The sequence below is a fragment of the Balearica regulorum genome, chromosome 1 (assembly GCF_011004875.1).
Source record: "Balearica regulorum gibbericeps isolate bBalReg1 chromosome 1, bBalReg1.pri, whole genome shotgun sequence".
In the NCBI taxonomy this organism is placed as follows: domain Eukaryota; kingdom Metazoa; phylum Chordata; class Aves; order Gruiformes; family Gruidae; genus Balearica; species Balearica regulorum.
In genome coordinates this window covers 106,831,311-106,852,264 of record NC_046184.1, presented here as the reverse complement: position 1 = coordinate 106,852,264, position 20,954 = coordinate 106,831,311, and the positions used below count along the sequence as shown (strand labels likewise).

The 20,954-nt window shown below is 37.3% G+C and overlaps 1 protein-coding gene across 18 annotated transcripts in view; it reads left to right on the top strand.

Annotated features, from left to right (window-relative positions):
- Nucleotides 1-20,954, top strand: part of ROBO2 (roundabout guidance receptor 2) — a 479,926-nt gene that overhangs the window by 291,299 nt on the left and 167,673 nt on the right. The window lies entirely within an intron of this gene.

Genomic DNA, 20,954 nt, shown 5'->3' with positions numbered 1-20,954 from the left:
TTTTCGTTCATGAGCTGAAATAACCAGGCACTACTGTTTTATTCTCGCTTGATATTACACTGCCAAGAAATAGATAACATCTGCACAATCAGGACATTTTTTGAATTTAATAAAACCAGAGGATCTAATCCAAAGAGTGTAACATCTATGTAGGTTATAGTATTCCTGAGTATAACCCAGAGTAACCGGGTTTCTAACTCAGTTACGCCAAGGTATTTTCTTTGGACATGTGTCTTGATTCGTCAAGGTGGTGAGATAAGCTTTTTATTAATTTAGATCTAAGGGATCTTTGTTTGAACTGAAAGATATCATAGTCTTTCTTTCTGAAGACCAAAAAGAGATCACTGAACTATTTGCTAATTGTGAGAAAAATTTATACTGATTTTTGTGTGTGTGTGTGTCTGGCAGTATGCCACTAGCTATTTCTCAGTAGCATTTAGTGCTGAGGAATCTCTTGGGAAGAAAAAAAAAAAAAAAAGTGAGAGTTTAAGCCAAAAAAAACCCCCAAACCCCATTATGTGGTGACACACAACTGGCAAACTGCATGTTTTGATGGCTCTAGTAAAAGGTTGTCAGGGAAGAAGTAATATATATTAGCTCACAGTAATAGCCTAAACTGAAGCCAAATTAATCTCTTACCTGCATTGCATGTGCTTGTATCATTTATTGTGACTTTTATTCTTATATCTAAGGAAAATTTTAGCTTATGGCCTGGAAATTTAAGGAAATTTCATGTTTCTTTGGAAAAAAAAGCAAGTGGTAGCATCTTAAGAATATATGATATACACAAAGTACAGTGTGTTTCTGTAACAGTAGGGTATGTTATTTACTACTGCATTTAAAAATTTGTCCCTGAAATGCCATATTAGTTTCAACATTTTAAAAGTTTGAAGTTTTGGTTAATTACAGTAATGACTTCCATTTGTAGCTAAGCTTTTCTTAATGTTATTTCACATGGAAAATCATATTTACGTGTATATGTGCATGTGAGTTTTAGGTTTGGGGTTTTTATCTATTTTACTTCGGAAGCAGAAGTAATTGCTGTTGACAAATGGCTATGTCCAAACTTGTGGTGGTTGTAAAGTTGCGGCAGATTCACTCTTGTAATCTGACTGGTACTGCAACAATGAAGTGTTTTCAGAAAATAATACATGAGCAGCAGTGCATTTGTAAACAACAGTGCCTCAGTAATTTTGAGGAAATTTAGGGGGATATAAATATGAGAAAGAATGGAGACAGATCCTGCTGGATGACTGCTACGGAGTTTTTATACAGGGAAAAAACCTATTCCCATATGTCCCCAAATAGGCATTAAAACCAATGTACCTCTTCTTTGACATCTGTTAGAACAGAATGAGTCCATTTGAAATCCCCCAAACACTCACATAGTGACAAAGTGTAGTAAATGAAGCAAAATGGTTTGGGGAAATGAAGATGTGTAAACAAGGCAGTCAGATGTAATTTACTTTCTTGGATCATTTTGGTATTTTTTTCAGGTCTGGCTGTATTAAGTCTTTGTGCACAAAGCTGTATTTATTGCACTGAACATAGATTTTCCACCTTAAAGGACAAGGCTGTTTAAATCACGGCTGTTTGGAGCGGGTTCTCTCAGTTGTGTTTGATTTGCAATAGGCAGCACACCCACTTAACAAAACCAAGTAAGTAAGGTTTTTTACGGTTGTCATTAGTGACCAGGCTATTAGTGGGGGCCCCTTTATGTGTGCTCTAAAAATATTTGCTGTTCTCTGTTAGCACACACCAGTTCACTGCACCTACGTCAGGAGCTCATCACTTTTTTTTTTTTTTTTTTTTTTTTTTTTGCTTTGGATGCTTAGTAATGATGTTCGTATCACTTTTTGTTCATACGCCTTTTGACGGCAGCATAGCTCAAGGTGCCAGAAAAATTCCAAATAAGAACATACATAATGCTGTTTGGTAAAGTCTTGCTATTTGTAATAATTGAGGACCTTCCTCTATATTTAGAGTATTGATTTCTTATGCAGTAGCGCTCCCCTTTGTTTTGAGGAAGATGTGGGGGAAACAGCTTTAGTCAGTGGTAGATTTATTTTTATCTCTTTTCAGCACATTCTTGCCCATATTGTAGTTTATATTTTGGAGGACATTGGCTAGGAAAAGAATCAGATATTGTGACATTTACAAACTAGTTTGTCTCCAAAATGAATTAAACTGTCACTCTGCAGAACCTGTGACTAGCCTGTGTTGCGTAGCCTTAGCTCACAGTGGAGTTTGAGGGTCAGTCAGTAGAATGTGATTTACCTCTGACTTACGTGAATAAAAGAGTTGCACCAAATTTTGTGAACATTTTTTTCTTTTCTAATCTCTTCCCTCTCATACATTAACACAACATGAATTGGGATGTATTAGGGGAAGAAACAGCCAGTATTTATACACATAACTCTTCCCCAAATTTATATCGAATACGTTATGGTTTTAAGGAAAGTGTCTTCATATTGGTGATTTCACATATATTTACAGTTGTCATCAATGTTTTCAGCATGCTTTGAACTTTTCTGACAGCATACCATTTTTTAAATGTATAGGCACTTCTGGGAAGCTCTAGATGTGCTTTTTCATTTCTCCTGGAGAGCTGATGCTTTTTTAACAACATAGGATGCAGGAAGCAGCATCAAAATCCAGTTCTGTCTGATACCATTTTCCTCTGCATTATCCGCTTCGAGCTTCTACTTTTCTTTCCTGTAGAGTCATTACTAATGAACTGCACGTGCGCATCTGAACTTACAATCTTTAAAAAAAAAAACCAACACAAAACCCCAAGTGCAGAAACAACGTCTTAAAGTTTGTATTTCTGCTCAGCTAAATTTTCTCCCGTCATCCACATTTTAAGCTTTTTTTAATATAACCTGTGACCCAGAAGAGTTACAAGCACAGAAACAAAGGCTGTAACAGTAAAAGGATACAATTTTCACACAGGTTCCTCAGTAAGGAATGTTTCAAAGATATCTTTTCTTTAGCATTCTGAACTTTGATTTTAACTTAGGGCTTGATAGAACCATGATCGTGTTAAATTGTATTGTACTCATTATTTCCATTGAAATCATAGTACCGCTTGCAAGGAAAGTATTTCTGAACATGACTTAAAGCTGAGGATTCTGACTGCTTGGTATATTTAAAGCATAGTAGAGTAAAACAGTAGAGTTAGTAGAATGAGAAGGTGGGCTCAGGCTCTGAGGATGGATCTGCCACTCACATGCTGTGCAACCATCGACAAGTGATTTAATCTTGCAGTGAGCCTACTTTTCTTTTATGGAAAAACAGTAAGAGTGAACTCAGAGAAGAGATGTGAAATGGTTTAAATACTTTGGCTTCGCTGTGAAAAGGATACTGAAAATGATATCAACATTAATGTAACTTGCTGATTTTATAAGCCGACAGCAATAGTAACCAGTTTTACCAATCCCTGTCCAAAAATGGACTGCATTTTGATTTAATCAGTTTACTTTGGAATATTGCTTAAGGGTATATCTAACAATCCAACATGAAAAGTCTCATTATGTGAATGATTTCCTTTGCACAAACCTATACTAATTTCCGCGAACAGACTACTGCTAAGATGGTCTTTTGTGGTTTCAGGACGAAATGTAACAATTTAATGTCCTGTTCATATTAAATATCCTGAGAGTTGGTAACTGTGGAGTTTAAAATATTTCAAAATACAATTCTTGTTTTGTAATGATACTTTAAAAGCACAATAACTTTGCCAAAAGGACATTTGATTCTAAAGCATGGGACAATGGGAAGCTGAGAGATCCTTAAAAAATTCAACCCTTAGGAGTGTTGTAATCAATAAGAACTGAAGAAAGTAACACATTATATCTGTAGGCTCTTACTAATATGTGTTTTAGAGAGACAAGTGTGATAAGGAATATGCATATGTTTTAATTACTCAAATACATATAATAAGAAAAATAATGTATTGACTAGGAAGTTTGTCTATGTAGGCTCAGGGTATGTTCTGCAAATGGCTTTATAAAAGGTACTTTTACCCCCAAGTTGGGAACTGACCTTTCTACAAATCAGGTTTGGAGTGGGAAATTGGGTATTTTAGCCATCTGGCAAAGATCCATTGAAAATTGTACAATATGTATGTATTTTTTAAAAAATTCCTCTTTAATGGTAGGTCTATATCTTTTATTAAAATTGTGGTTTAATCACATGTTTATCCCAGCTGAGTGAGAAGGCTCATAAAACTACCTTGCTGGTACCTTTTAACACTAACAGCCTTGCAATTTTTTGGTTGTATTAAATTTCAAATGCTTATAACCTTTGATTGTAAGTGTTTAATACAGCATCCATGTGCTTAGCTTGCAATTTATTTATATGAAGTTATTGCTGTGAAAAAAATGGTGAATATTTGTAGTCCAATGACTAGCTAGCCTCTCAGACAAGAAAAGTAAGACTGCTGGTAAACTAGCCATCTCCTTCAGTGTTTAAAAGATGCAGTCAGGTTCCTTGAGACAGTGGCAACAGTAAGTTGAATTAAAGGTGCTTTATTTTGCTTTCTCTGATGGCTTCACTCTTGTATTAAAAATGATTTTAGGAAAATAGGATTGAGACCCAATTCTGGATCAATAAATCTATTCTCCAGCTATCCAGGACATGACATTATATCATCTCTTTCACAAAGTTATTGAGTGAGCTCCATCTGAAAATCTGTTTTATTCCTCCACTATACTTGTTAGAAAGTAATTTCAGGATCTGATAGTTCTAATACTGATAGGCTTTCTAATCTCCAACATAAACTTATTTATGGCCAACCTATGACTCTCCCTTCCAATACAGGTCCTAGTTTAAGTAGGTTTTTTTCCTCCCTATTTTTTTTTTTTTACAGGGACAGTTACAGATTTTGTATTATAACAAACACAACACTCCAAATTATGTCTTGAAGACCATCTCATCTGATAAAGTAAGAGCTATAGTTAATTTCAATCCCAGAAAAAACCTGTCCACAAACTTCACATCCTTATTACTTTTAGAAGTAATTTGTAGAAGAATTTTAAAAATAAATGTAGAATTTTCCTTTTCCATTTCGCTGAAAGGAAGTCCTACTGCAGAGCATGGCATTGCTGCAAGGGGTTGAGCAAAACTCAGCTTGAATCTGATTCTGCTTCTGGAAAACTTCCATTAGCTTCAGTGTGGCATTATCAAGCCTCATGTTATTAGATAAGCCTATAATGATAAGAGAAGCCAATATTTTGGCTAGGTACTGTGGCTCATGCAGTGATAGGAGCAGAGGCGGCAACAAATATATGCCTCGTATGGTGACCCTGCATTTAGCACAGAAGGAACAAACTCATAGAAACAGGTGGTGATGTATACATTTTCTACATTTATAGCTGTTACAGAGGGTCAGAAAGCTGTTAGAGGAGAAAATGGAGAGAAGTACCATGAGATTGAGACATACAAAAGACTTAAGTGCCACTCAATTGCCTTAAGGCATCCCCATTAAACATAATTACCCTACTTACTAAGCACCAATCATAGCTATTAAGTATCATCGGGTTTAAATTAGTTCCCTGGGAGACATCCCGTTTAAGCGGATTTCCCAGTTAAGCACAGGAAACAACTTTTTTTAATCAGTCCTTCCTCTTCTCCTCCTCCTCATTTTACCTGCTGTAGACTTGGCTGTTTCATAACTATTCGAACAAAAGAATTCCTGATGTGTTTATTAGGTGCTCTAAGGCAAGAGAAATACAGTGCTTGGCTTACACGTCCAAAGTAAAGAGCAGAAGGATCAATTCCTTCCATGGTCAGTGAGGGCACTGCTGTGTTAATGACTGGAAGTGTTTAGGCTGGCCTTGCTCCCCTACATCCATTTTTCCTATGTTTGTTCTCTTCGTGTTTTAAACACTCTATGGGATGGCAGTGTCTACCCAGAGTGCTTATTCCTTTGAAGTATCCATGGATTATTATCACATATATTCTCCTAGAAGTTCATCAGATGTGGTTATTCTGATTTGTCTGTCCTCATATAAGCCAATTCTTCCGAAAGACACTCATGGCATAACTGAGGCTGGAGGGGACCTTCAGAGCTCACGAGCCCAGCCCCCTGCTCGAAGCAGCTCTAAATAGGTCAAGTTGCTCAGGGCCATGTCTGGCTGAATCTTGAAGTCCTCCAAGGATGGAGATTGCACAGACTCTCTGGGCAACTTGTGTTTGACCACCCTCATCGGCAGAATTTTTTCCTTATTGCTGATCATTATTTCTCACATTCCAACTTATGTCTGTTGCCTCTTGTCCTGTTGCCATACACTTCCAAGAAGAAGAACAGTCTGGCTCTGTCTTCTCTGTATCCTCTGGTCAGACAGTTATAGATAGCAATGAGGTGTCCCCTGAGCCTTCTCTTCTCCAGGCTGAAGAGACCCACCTCCCTCAGCCTCTCCTCCTATCTCCTGTATCCCAGGCTCTGTCCTCTCACTGGGTCAGTGGCCTTTGCTGGACTCATTCTAGAAGTTCCCTGTCTGGGCAAGTTCTGGAGCACCCAGAATTGGAAAGGGTGCTCCAGCTGCAGCCTCACCAGTGCCAAACAGAGGGGAAGGATCACTTCCTTCAACCTGCTGGCTGCTCTCTTGCTGACACAGCGCGGGACGTGTTGGGGCAAGGGAACACTTCTGCCTCACGTTGCCTGTATGAGGCTGCACTCAGGTTGTTCTTTTGTCTGCCGCCCCTGAACGTATGTATGTGTATTAACTTCACAGGGTAAAGATTAAAAGAAAAAAGTTGTGTGGAATATGATTCTGATTTAATGTTTAATCTGTGCTTGGATTTTATTAATTTCTTCACGCCTTAGAATCATCACCTGCTAACAATTGGTGTTAGCTATTACAGTCGCTGAATCTTTGCCTTCGGTGGTCAAGATAAGGATGACTTAGATCATAAACTTCTAATTCTAAAATAGGAAGGCATTTAGTACCTGTTGAAGTTAGGGACAGCATTTCTAATAACCTAACCTTTAACAGCCATATATGAAATAAATTATTTCACTTGGAAGACCAGGAAGAGTTTTTCCTTCTTGTATTTAAACTGCATATATTTTAACAAAAGAAAACTTTGCAATTTACCTTGAAATTGAAAATAACAGAACCAAAAAAATCTAGATGCTTCTCATTCCTTTTTGTCTTATACATGCAGTGATTTTTCATAAAATCAGTCTTTTTTCTCCTCTTTCTTACTTAAAGACTACTGCAACTGCTCTATCCTCTTGTTTCTCTTCTGATTGGTGCTTTTGGAAACCATTAAATTTAATTTTCTTGGATTTTTTTTTTTGCCAGTAGAGTTGGGTTTTTTTGTTTTCCAGCTGAAGAATATGGCTTCTTCAATATTTTTGTTAAGATTTCTTATGCTCCTCTGGGTTTATTCTTCTTTAACATCATGCTATAAAAGGCTGCGTTGCAATGATAGCTGCTACAGTGTCTGCTAAATCTGTTCATGTCTTAGAGCAATACAAAATCTGGAGGGGCTTGTCTGCCAAAGTGCTATTGTCTAGCTAGCAGTTTGCTGCAAGTCTAGATTTCCTTTTTCAACTCTTCCTTGTGGATGCGCAATAGATAGTTTAAACAGCAAGTCTCAAGGGAGTACTTTAATTTAAAGAGCTTATCTTCAGTGGAAACTATTTTATATGCCAGTTTTTTCCCCCCATAGTAATGAAAATTAAGCAAAAACAGTGGTTATTTTATGCCTGCCACATTGGATATGTTACTGATTCAGATATGGATTAAACCCTTATCTGTTTAGTGCCTATAGTACTTAAATATTAGGTGGAAGTTGACTAGTATGACTCTCATTAAAGTTATTAGAACTTAACTGCTTTCTAATTATGATGTGATTATAGTTTCTGAATGATTCACCATATATATGTGCCAACATTTCTGGTTTACATCCAGGAATGGGTTTCAGGTGCAAGCTACAGAAGGGATATTAAGGTGAGAGTTGAGGAAAAAAAGGGCTGAGTTTCAGAACTAGGAAAGCAGACAACCTCTCTGAAATGCTGCCATACCCTGGGATATCTGGGGTACATTCTGACAGGCCTCTGCAGCATCTTAGGACAACTGGTATTGTGTTTAGAACAAAATGTGAGATACTGTGACTATCAGTAATATTGTTATTGGAACAATCTTGGGGAACGGTGGTCCTTAACTTGGTACTAATAAAGTAACTTAAGTAGTAACCGAAAGATAACAATGCCCAAACAAGCATGTGTACATGACAGATAATCATGACTTCTCTTGAGGAAAGCCCTGCCTCTCTAATCTACTGTTGAGTGGCAGGGCAAAATTCAAACACCGTTTTGTGGTAGGCTTTTGAACTATGCGTATTGCCTTGGGGTGAAAGACAAAATATTGTCCTGGAGTACAAACTAGGAAAAAAGAACCAAAACTAAGATTAGAAACAAGGAATTATTTTTCATCACAATAACAAGATTAAAAATGAGTTGCCTTTAGTTGCATATTAGTTCCAGTGATATTTAACTTATACATTAAAGACCTGGGAAGGAGGATGAGGAGTAGGGGAAAAATAATAATCTTGCAAAAGATTTAGGTGCTTGAAAGGTGAAAAAGACTGATGAACTTTAGGAAAACATAACTGGATGAAAGGTAGTTCTTCACTATTGAAAAGATCTTACAATAAGTGTTTCCAAACTTTTTTTTTTAGCTCCAAGTGTTTATGAATTTTCCAGAGTACATGAAGATCTATACATGGTAAATTTAAGTCTACTGATGTACGTTAGTGAGTACACTCAAAAAGCACAAACTTAAGGTCCTGTAAATAACCTGAAATCACTGTAATAGTAGGAAATGTACGACTTAAAGGGGAAAAAAGGAATGATGATATAGCACTCTTGTTAGCAAGATAATGCCTTTAGGTAGAGGTATCACAGTTTTTGTGGATAAGAAGGATGGTCTCTGGCCTAGCAGTTGTAGAGGTTCTGAGGTACATTTGATATGCCTTTTGTCCCACATCAAATAATTCACAAGTAGTTTGTCCCTTCTACAAACACAGCCTTGTGATGTAAAAAGAGTCAGTCTAACTTATGGGCCATGCACTTGCTTAGCTACTGGACTTACCTGCTCTTCTTGCAGCTTTCACCTTCCTCACTCCCACTTTTGATCATTTTCTGTTCCTGCATTGTCTTGCTCTTCTGTTGTCTAAATCACAAGGGAATATAATAGCTGTCAAAGTGGGTAGTTGAACACTCCCTCGCAGAATGTTTCTTGCCCCGATTACGTGTCTCCAGATCCAGCCGGCTATTTCCGAGTTAGAAATGTGAAGTGATGAAATGGAGGGAGCACGGTAGCAGTTTGGACAGTGCTTTGGACACATCAGTATATGGTTGGTTGGTTGAACACAGCAAGGTTCTAGTACAACACTGGTGTTCGGTCCTGCAAAATGAGCACAAAAGTGAATAAATCCAATATACTTCCTCATATCTGTACGTGCTAAAAAGCTTTTCTATACTTACAGCATCTATTTAACAATTTTATACTTATTAGGGACAAAATAGTAATTACACCACTGTTTTCTTGGCCATGGGGAAACACCCCCAGTTAAAAAAAGTGCTTTGGAGGATAACAGATGTTGTATCTCTTGGCCTCTGACTTCAAAGGAAAACAGTTATCTGGGAGGCGGGGAAAAAAGGCAGTAATCAATTGTACTGTCATATTTTGTGAGCATGGCAATTGCTGACTCAGCTGCTTATTACAAAGTGTCTGAGACTACCTGTTTGGGCAGGCTTAAAATCTTTCAAGTAATGGCAAGATGCTTGAAATGAAATGCTACAATTAATCAGTTCATAGTTTTTAATTTATTTTTTTAAAGCAAACTCCTTTCTACTGTTTATGACTTCTCAAAAGTAGAGAATGAATGCATCTCACAGTGAATTTGAGAATACTGGCTTATCATATGAAAAACGTATTTCTTTCCAGCAGAGCATTTAATTAAATGGGTCTTAACAGGTAGGTAAAAAAAAAATTGAAATGTTGATGTAAAGCAGAGATGAGGTGTTTTTTCCCCTTTATTTCAAGTTTTGGTAAGTGTCAAATCACCCCCTTCCTACCCCAAAAATCTACAATACCTTTTTATCCTTTCATTACTGTTGTTGTTCTTTTCCCTGGAGATTTCTCCAAGGGCAAAGTGGATATTATGATATTTGAATGCTTATACTAAATATGGAGAAAGAATATAATTCTCACTTAGTACAACAGACAGTCTGTAGTCTATGGTCAAATGCCCTTGCAAAATAAGAATAAGACACAAAGAGCTTACTCTTGAACACTTGTCAATTTTTTCCATGGCAGATACAGGTTATTGGTTGCTAAATACTGAGTTAAAAGAAAGTGTGTTACTTTTTTACATTTCTCTACTGAAAGAAAACAAACAACTCAATTCTGTGTTTCTTTAAAGTGACCTGGAAGATTGTACAATTAACAAATAATATTCACACAGTCATTCATTCAATTGAAACAGTTAAATAGTAGACAGAAAAAATATTAATTTCAAGCTCCATTGGTAACCAGGAAAACAGCATTTGCTAAACCATATAGGACAAAATGGTATTAACATATTTTATTACAATACTTTTTAAAAAATACTAAGAAAGTGATGTATTAAGGTAATTAAAATATTCTGTAAAAACACACATGCTGATACTTCTTTCTTGTGTAACTGGATCACCCCAGTGCTGCAAATACTTCTGTTCACACTGTGTTTAGATGTGAACCTAGACAAAACCAGGATTGATTTTCTCTACTTTCACATAGTCATTTGCTCATTAAATCCGCCTTTTCAAAAAAGGTTGAAGAACATACCCTGTTCAGGAGTTTATCTCCTTGGCTTCTCTTCTCAGCCCATAGTGTCTCTGTTTTCCTTCCCCTTTCTCACCTGCTTCTTTGTGGTACCTACATGAACAATATTGCATCCTCTTTGAGCCCTTGGGGATGCAGTGAGCTCAAACCTGGATCTCTACACTGTGGCTGCTTCTTCTTCAGCATGGCCACCCTTCTCCACAGGCAACGGCAAGTGGAGATGACGTGGCACTGCAAGAGCGCAGCCACAGTTCGACCTCATGGGGAAACCCAATGAGTTTGCTACAGGCAAGCAGGTAATGGCCTAGGATGCGAGTTGATGGGAGGGTGAGGCTGGGGACCACTTTTCTGGAATAGTTGTAGGGTTAGATTGCAGTTCCGGTTGGAGCATGGAGTTATGCCATCAGGCGTACTTGCAAATGGGGCAGTGGGAAGGCGGAGCTTACGGAGCGCTGTGCTACCAGAGGAATACCAGAGGAATTTAGGGTAACCTAAATGAGTGGAGACTTGCAGAATTTTTATTTTCATTGAAACATGTACAGCTGGGTGTTTAATTTCTGGAGGGGAAATTGGGAAAGAACTGAAAAGAAATAATTTTTTGCATATGGTTTATCCTGAGTCTTACTTCAGTGCTCCATGTGAAGCAGGCAGCTGGAAGGCATCTGCAGTCTTGCTTTAGGAAGCGCTCTGCTTTTTTTAGGTAACTTCCTTGGGCCCTTTAGGCAAGCAGTTTTCTTTCCATCTTGCATTACCATGTCTGATCAGCGCACCCAGCCTAACTCAAATCCCTTCTCAGTCTTTCCAAACTCTTATTTTAAGATTACTGGATGGGTAGGTGTACTGTCAATATTACTTGAATGACTATAAAGACGTGCAGTGGAGAAATAATTCATATATTATGGTTTAAAGAATAGCAGTACCATTTCTTTCTTGACTTACTATTTAATGTGGAAATTCTAATGTATTTTGGGAGAAAGGTAGATAAAAATCTGATCGGTTTAAGCATAGTCATCACTCTAAGTAGCCATAAAACTGAAATGTTAATCAAATGAGTTATTAAGATTGCTAGCTGGATGTGTTCTGTGCATTTGGTGCTGTAACTTCATTAACTATCTACACTAATTTTTAAACAATCAGCCTCAGTCCAGCTGTCCTCTTTGGGTATGTCTGCATGACAAAGGCTTTAGTCTATGGTAGCAACATGATGTAAACTCTCCCAGGACTCCTCACAAATAATCCAGAGTTGCTACTGAGTACTAAAACTCATGCCTCTCATCTTCACTGTATAGTTGGCTGGGTCAGCTAGATTAGGCTAATGTAAATACATATTACACTTAGTTCTTAATGCATCTCTGTGGCTGTGCCCTATAATTGCAGCTGGTATATGATAGATTCTTTGTTTGCACTGTGCTTTATTCTTTTTATATTTGAATTCAAGGCAGGAGGCAGAAGTACATGTTTTTGGAATCAAATTTGAAAAGCATTTCTAACAGATGTTGATAATTGTATGGTACTTTTGGCACTGTTAGAGGAAAGGATGAACACAGCTGGTTGAACTGTATTTACTGAAAATAAAATGCTGTGAAAAGTTCTGCTTATTTTAGTATAGTGATTAGGCTGAGACAATGCATGAGTATTTGAACAAAAAAACAATTGGAAGTTAGGATGTCGATTGTGAAATACTATTTTGGAGTTCAGAAATAATCTAAATTGACCGCAAGTCATATCGCTTTGTTTTTGGAACCTCATTGCTTTTATCTTTCCTGACTTTTTCACCCCTTTATCTCCAGTTAGACTGTTATTCCAGAACTAGTTGGAGCAGAGATGACCTTCAATAATCCTCCCAGATGTGTATAGTTTCATCCTTACAAAAAACAAAATGTTGTCTGCTATTTCAGTATCAATATCCCAATTTGAATGAATCCTTGTGGCATATCTGAGTCATACTTATCCTCTGGAAAATAATTATGTTGTTCACTGATCCTCCTTTACTTTCAGTGTATTTCAGCTTTGAACCCATTAATATATGTATAGCAGACCTGTCCTGCTTCAGATCCCTGAGGTACCCAACTCTTAACTTGGAGAAGCAGCCATTAATTATCACTCTTTGTTTCGTATCACTTAGCTAATTTTTAATCCACAACAAGAATTTATCTCTTACACTATGGTTATTTATTTTCCTTAATAGTTTCTTGTCAAGGATCTTATCACAGGCTTTTGTCAAACCAAGTAAGTTATATCTACCAAATCTTCCCTCCACCCCCCTTCTCCCTGTTTCATTAACAACGTCCAACAATTCAAATACAGCAGAGGCAGTATTTTCCATTCAGGGACGTCCAGCTTTACCAATGTGAATTGCAGAAATGCTTCATTGTTCTGATCTTAATGGTATGCTGTCAGCCACTCTACAGCTAAATAGAGACATCATGCCCACAATGTCTTTACTTTCTTTTTCTTAAAGGTTAACATTTGTTACTTCCCCCCCCCCCCCTTAATTTATAGATAGATAGATATGTGTGACAGCACTTTTTCTGCCTTTTTATTTTGATGCATTCTTTAGCACTCATGAATCACTACCTTCGCAATGGGACAATCAAGTTGAAATCAGAGCTGGTTTTCTGTTTTTCCTGATGTTTCTTGAGAATACTTTTTAAATGTTGTTTTTCAAAATGTTTTAATTATTAAACGTATTTTAGGAATACCTATGGGATAAAAATATGCCTGTCGCTTTCCATAGTGAAAATTAATGTAAAGACATTTCTCTTCTCTGCAGTCAAGATACTCCCTCTGATCAGCACCGCTGCATTGTGCAGAGAGCACAAGCACTTATTCTGCCCTAATTCTGTTACTAGTTATGCAGTGTTGCTACAGGTACAGTATGATAGGAAGGGTGGCATTTGCCAGAGCAGAAAAGGATAGGGGACATGTAGCCTGGTTGCTTTATGGCACTCCTCAGGGCTATTTGCAGGTTTTGTGTCGCATGATGCAGCAGCATCTTCATGGCTGCGTCACTCCCTTCCACATGGTAACTGCATGGGTCTCTGCCAACTTGGTCTTCATTTCCCTACAAGGCTTCAAATCACACAGTAGCTTTTTACACTATCAAATTTCCCATTGTAACATGTATTAGCTTCATTGCATTTCTTATTCTAGACTCTCAAGTAGTATTTCTGCATGCCTTCAAACATGCTTTGAACCATTTCATTTTAGGGAGGAGTGAAGTAACACATATGTCTCTTCTTTCTTCCTAGAAGTCAGTGAGGCTCATTCAGAATTTGTGAAGTGTTTCAGAGTCTCAAGTATGAAAACATTTTAGATTTCCAAAGATCAGTTTACCATTGTCATTAAGTTAGTCAAAAATATGATGATGTTCAAGTGCCTTACTGAAGTTATTGGAGAAAAGCTGATAGAAAACAAATCTTAAAAGCTACCTCTCTCTATAACCTCCATTGTATATCTCTCTGTGAAGTATTCAATCACAGATAAAAATTAGAAGCCCCATTTCTAGGTGATAGACTTATTCCTTTAGTTATTGAATGTCACACTCTTTAAAATATCACTCTGTTGTGCTAGAAGTTCCATAACAGTGAAGTTCCGAGACTCCATGGTTGGGTACTAGCTCTATCTTCATTTTCCACCTCCCTTCCATCTGGGGAAAGAACACTTTCTAATTACTTGTTGTTTTTCAGATCACTCCTGGTCTTTGCTTCCATGCTGAGTGGAGATTACACTCTCCTATTAGCCCTTTTAAGGTCCAAGGAATGCCAGCCATGCCATGTGTGAGCAATCTGCAGGCACCATTAGCACTGCTTGAGTAGCTCTTGATAACACTCACTATGAAGTCAATTAAAGACGTCAGGGGGTGGGCTGGACTGCTTCTTTTTACTAACAACTCTCATTAGGGGGTGGAGGATGGGGAGCTTGAACAGGTGATTTTTAGTATTTTACATAAGAAATGGCAAAAATACCCAGACTAGCTTTCTGCTTTGTTTGGCATTCATTCCTTTCTCTTTTCTTCCCTTACCTATTTCTAAAAAAAGTCGCTGACAGATATGCCATTTTAGAAAGTCTGAAAGAAGCAATAACTATAAATCTCAACAAAAGAAATCTAGACAGACAGTTAAGACAACAGAAATCAGATTAGTGTTTCATAAGTGAAAGGAAGTCTTGAGCAGTCATTTTTCAGAGCATACTCTGATCACAGACAGCCCCGCTTGTCATGATTTGGGCTGAGTTGAGGACATTCTCCCTTTTATAGAAATTTTAGTACTGTGCAGCTTGGGAAACTTGAGAGTTTATAAATATTCAGGAATATGAAGACATTTGAAGAATTAGGTAGAATGTGATGTAATTGTCCCTGTGTTTTTAGATAAGCTTCTAGCAGCTGTGAAACAGTATATCACCAGGGAGTACAGCAGTGAAGCTGGTGTGTAGCCTTGAGCGTACTTGTTTTCAGAGGCGATGCTGCATACCACTGGCAGTTAACTACTAAGGTGTAAGAATAGGTGCTTCATAAAAGAAATGTAAAATATAGTGAGGTACATATAAGCTGTAGTAATTAAAAAATTCAAAATACAGTTCATATTTTTGCATGTGTTTTGAAATAAAATCTGAGGGCAAGTATTGTCACTCACCAATGAACCTCATCTTACAACTACCACACAGCAATATTAGGAAAAGAGAAATGTAAAAATAGCTTTGTTTTTCATAGCAAGAAATCCAGTTTGACATTCTTTCTGCTCTTTTGGTTTTTGGGGGGGGGGGGGGGGGGTGTTTGAGGTTTTTTCTTTTCTTTCTGCTGTGTGTTATTTTTTTTCATTATTATTTTGCAGATTTTTCCAGTGGGATATGGGAGCACACAGCACAGTTCAGCTTTCCTCTTCCAAGGTTTTGCTTGGAGTACAGACAGTGAAAGCCTGAGTCTTAAACTGAGTCAGGATAGGTATTTCCACTCTAGGAACCATCATATGATTGAGATTAATTCCAAGCAGGCAATGGAAAGACTTGCAGTGTTTTTGAACAAATGTTATTTCCTGATATGGAGCTTGTATCACTCAAGTGTCTTTAGTTTTGGCATGGTGTAAAAATGAAAACAAAATCCCTAATCAAGTCTTCCATTTTCCCTATGTGACCCGCAAGGTATTCAGGTGTCCTTCTGAGAAATAATTTCATTAGGCTAAAAGCCATCATACATTCGGAAACAGCAACAGGTAGTATGACCTCAGCAGGGAGGCACTACGTAAGAATGCATTCCGCAGTGTTTTAACACAAAAAGATGTGATGTGTTTTGAAGTGACCATCGTATCATACAACAAGAGAGTACAAAACACAGCTTGCACCTGGCACTTGTTTTGCTACAAGTTAAAAAATAATCTGAAATCGTTAGTTTAAATTCTTCAAGTATTTTCAGTTCACAGCAGCACATCACTTGCATTAAAGCTCCCATTCTGTCCTGCTGGTGAGCGTGTCTCGTCTCACTGCGGCTTCTCTCTCCCTGCAGCAGCAGGGGGATGCAGTGAACAAAATGACTCAGGCAGCAAGAAAGCACTATTTCTCTATGGTTCTCTTTTTAAGATTATTATATCAGCTCTGAATTAAAACTATATCAGTTTTGTTTGTTTATGTGTTCATAAAATTAACATAATAGAAGAGTTTCTGGTTTTGAGGTTTTCCAAATCTTACACTAACATCAGTTGTGCTTACATATTTCTGCTAAAAATTGGATTTAATAGACTAGCCATCCCTCCCATACGTAGCAGTTGAAAACTGAGAGTAATACTTTTTTTTTTTTTTTTCCTTTTTTTACAGCCTTTGTTATTGGTTGTTCAATTTACACAGTGCTTATATAGGGAACAACTAGTAAATATAATAGGTAATTACTTTTTTTTTCTTTTTTTTTTCTCAGTGTACCATCTATCTTCTCTTTTATATTTATGGTATCTCATTTAATTTTACTTAGTCAATAGAAGGAAATACAACGGAGAGGGTTTTCAACATTAATACTTATTATGCCAGTTACTTATTTTCAGGATTATTTATTTCTAGCCATCTTGCTGAGTGTTTGAGAGATATGACTTAACTTATCTGCTAGTGTGTGCAATAAAGATAAAATGAGAGATTGTTTACTCGGCTAAAAAGACACATTATTTGTTTTCTTTTGAAATAGCTGAGAACATGACATATAAATTAGTGTAGAAACAGCAATGTGCATCTCCATCAGAAGGGCTTGATTTGTTAAAGGAATATCAAAAGCAAATTTAGATATATGATCTGACTTATTGCATTCAACAACAATTTTCAGCCTACACACTGATATCTCACTCAGTAACTGTTTGGGATTTATTTTTATAAATTTTGTTAAGATGTGCATTATAGAAATGTGATTTGGACAACTGTGCCAGAAACTATACAAAGTACGTAGAAGAGATTGCAAAAATCTATGAGACTGATTTATTTAAATAATGAAAAAAGTGAGCAAAAGGAGTCTGATCATTCATTTACATCTGGGAACTGAGATCAGTTAATTGTCTGGACTCACCCAGGAAAACTATGGTAAACCTTATAACTTCATTTCATTTTGTACAAACCCGGTACCATGAGAATGCTGTCCTATTATATATAAGTGGATTTTTTTTACTTGTTTGGGGAGGCAACAATTGTTGATTCATTCAGCAGCTGCTGAAAATGTTAAATCTGGTTAGTACTTCACCTTTTTTCTTTAGATTATTTTTGTTCTGGTCTCTTACTCCCTACTAATGGTACAGAGGTTGAAAGAGCACAGACCACGTATCGCTGTTGTTCCCCTTACACTGACATGTCTAACCTGCTGCATCCATATTTAAGTTTAATTGTGTCTTTGGCATGCTAGTCAACTTTCACAAGAAGTTGGGAAAATCCGTATTGGGAGCATTGCAAATCCATGTATGTTAAAAAAAGGGTATCTATTTTATAGAAGTGGAAATAATATTCGAAAGCCATAGAAAAGAGCAGTGATTGGTATTAAAATAATACTTCAAGGAATCTTAAATGGTATCGGATTAGACAGTTCCTTGAATGACTCAAGGCTTCAAAATTGTATTTTTCCCATCTGAGAGTTGAGACTGCATACCCTGGCAAGATATGTCAGTTTTTCAAGTAACCCTTCTTTGGCAGTTAAAATGAAAGTTAGCAAAATATCTTCCATGCTAATGCCATATGGCAAATAATGGGCACTGGATGCTTTTAGTGCTGAGGTTACTGAGAAGATATAACTTTTATCTCTAACTTTTCACTGTTTTGTTAATACATTTTTACTTGCTACCGTGAGGAGATATATTGAAAACAAGCCTAGACCTTTAACTTTCACATTGAATTTCTCTAAAGCAGCAGTGCAATTTATTCCAATAGAAACTGTTAAAATAAATGTGACCAGACTTATACGTTAAGTATAAATCTATTAATCGCATAACCATAATAACATCCACTATTATAATGCAGATGAATCCTACTCCTGATGCACATAGTTGGCCGGAATTTTATTATTGGTACTCTCAACCTTGTGCTGGCAGTGAAATGCAAGAAGATGGCATGCAGTCAGCAGGACTGTGCGAGGGAAGTCCTTTTTTTGCCTTAGAGCTAGGAGAACCCCTGTCAAGTGGGAAGCAGCAGAGCAGGGGTGAAGCTAAACTCTGCTGCGTAACCAGTACCCCGGCGTGAGGGCTTCTGCCTTGGAACGTGAGTTAGGGCAGATTCATAGTTACTCTGACATGCTCTAAAGCCACGTCTAGGTCCCAGCTGACCTCTGCTCAGGTATTCTATCATGTGCAAGCATACAGTAACAGTAAATGATGAAAATTATATATAAGGCTTTGGACTTGAAAGGCCCCTGCGTAATTCCTGGTTGTCCCTGGTGTTGAAAAAATGATTGGAGGGATATTATATGACTTTGTTAGAAAGTCTGACTTGTAAAATATATGGGTGGCAATTTTAATTTATTCTTTTGAAACAGAAATTTGCCAAGGGCTTAGACTGTTATATCTTTTAATGTCAATACAGGTATCACTGTTGCTCAGTTCTGCAAACTGTATCGACATGAACGCTTCTCCCAATTGAAAAAAACAACAGGGAGTAAGCAATAACATAAAATTATTTTTAGAAAATGCATTTTTAATTACTGAACTGCTTAATTATTGAGTACTACTGAAAATATCCTGTGAACCTTATCACTATGCAAATGTATTCAGTTTTGGAAACAATTAAATGATAATAAAGCATTCTTTTTTCTTTTACAACATATTACTGTAATGAAGCTGTTACCTCTCAGTGTGCATTTTAATGACTTTTAAGTAACATTTTAATGAGCTCAACATTACCATAAACCCAAGGATTAGACAAAATTGAATTTACCGGTAAAAAGGAAGGGTTCATTAAGAGTTAATTATATAGTTTAAGAAGAAATATAATTCATTTTATAATGTCCCATAAACCTAGAATCCAGCAGTAGATCTATACTTATTAATAGGTGTAGAAATGCCATTATTATATTGACTTAAAAACATGGGTTTGCACATTACTGCTTGGGTTTCCAATGAAAGTTTCTGTATTGAAATCCCTGGGTCAGCTTTGTTCTTATCCAGCTCATTATTACATCTGAGGAGAAAAAACACCAAGCTTTGTATTACTGGTTTGTAATTCTACCTACAATTTTTATAAACATGGACAGTGAAAGTAAAGTTTAATGGATTTACTATTGCCACTAGGATCTGAAGGCAGGTTATGAATAAATGTCTTGGATTTATTATTTTTAAAAGAAAAAAATAAGCAAACAGCTTGGTAGAGATTGAGTCCAAACTGCCAGCACTACTGATGTGCCCACTCTAACCATGATCTGTTGAATATCTGCAGTCCAGGCTCCTGGACGTCCAGAAATGGTGAGTAAATTACCACACTCTGTGCACAAAACAGCTATATGTTGGCTGTACTGTACATTCAGATGTACATTCAGATGTTCAGGCCCTTCACAATGCCCAGTTAAACTGCTCATGCTCAGTAAGTTCAGCTAGACTTCGGATTTACTGCTTTGCCAATGTTGGCATTTCTGTTTAACCATTTGAAAAAGTATGGAGGGATGTAGCTCAGTGCCCTGAGATGTCTGGTTAGAAAAGAACACAAAACAAATTTTAAAGTCTTAAGCAAATTATTAGTTGTGCTGAATTAGTATAGTGTGCTCTTGTTCATATGATAGCCCTGTGACCTGCTATTTTTTTGTAAAAAATATGCATTTTGTTGATGTCGCAGCCTTTTAGCGGAGTGAGGGAAGCCTCTGGGGGATTTAAAGCTTTCATGAGTTTCAGTAAAACGGAGTTGATCTCCAGTACCCCACTGTTGTGGGGGAAAGAGCATTCTAGCAAATGTCTGTTTGAGAGAGGAAAATCATGAGCTGTGCTCAGCAATTATATCCTTTGGAGTTCCATCGCTTCTGCGTGTGCCAGACCCAAAAGTGTACCCCGAGAGCAGCCATTCTGATTGCTGAACTTCAAAATGCTAAGGTGAATCTGCAGACCTGCGCTGGAAGGATGATTCATTACAACAGAAGTCAGGGTACTGGTGGCATTCGCAAAGGAAGTCTAATTAGTACCTTGGATTGAATAGGTGCTCAAAAGGAAGTGCAACAAAGAGCTATTAAGCAGGTTATAAATTCTGGATATGACAGAAAGAAAGCAAAGTGCCACTGAATGTGTAATTATGAGGCACATTGTACTAAACTTCCATTTGTTCAGCAGCAGAAGTCTTTCTCTGAGTTGTTTCTCTTCTGACTTGTTTCCAGCTGATCCATCTGTTGCTAAGTAAGGAAGCCCCGATGAACAGAATTAAATTGTAAAAATCAAACACGTACCAGCCATTGGCTGAGCATTGTTTGGCGCCCCATGTTTTCTCCCCCAGAAGCTCACCTCTTTGTATGAATGTGGCAGCACAGCCAGGCACGTGGAAGTCTTCAGAGAGAAACTGAAAATGCTCTGCACCTACATCTGGAATTGTTCAGAAAAGGAGGAGCAGAGCTACAGAGGTCCTCCTCAAGGGAGAGTTTAATTCAATTTGCCTTAATTGAAGCTGCACAAGCAAACTAAAGAATGT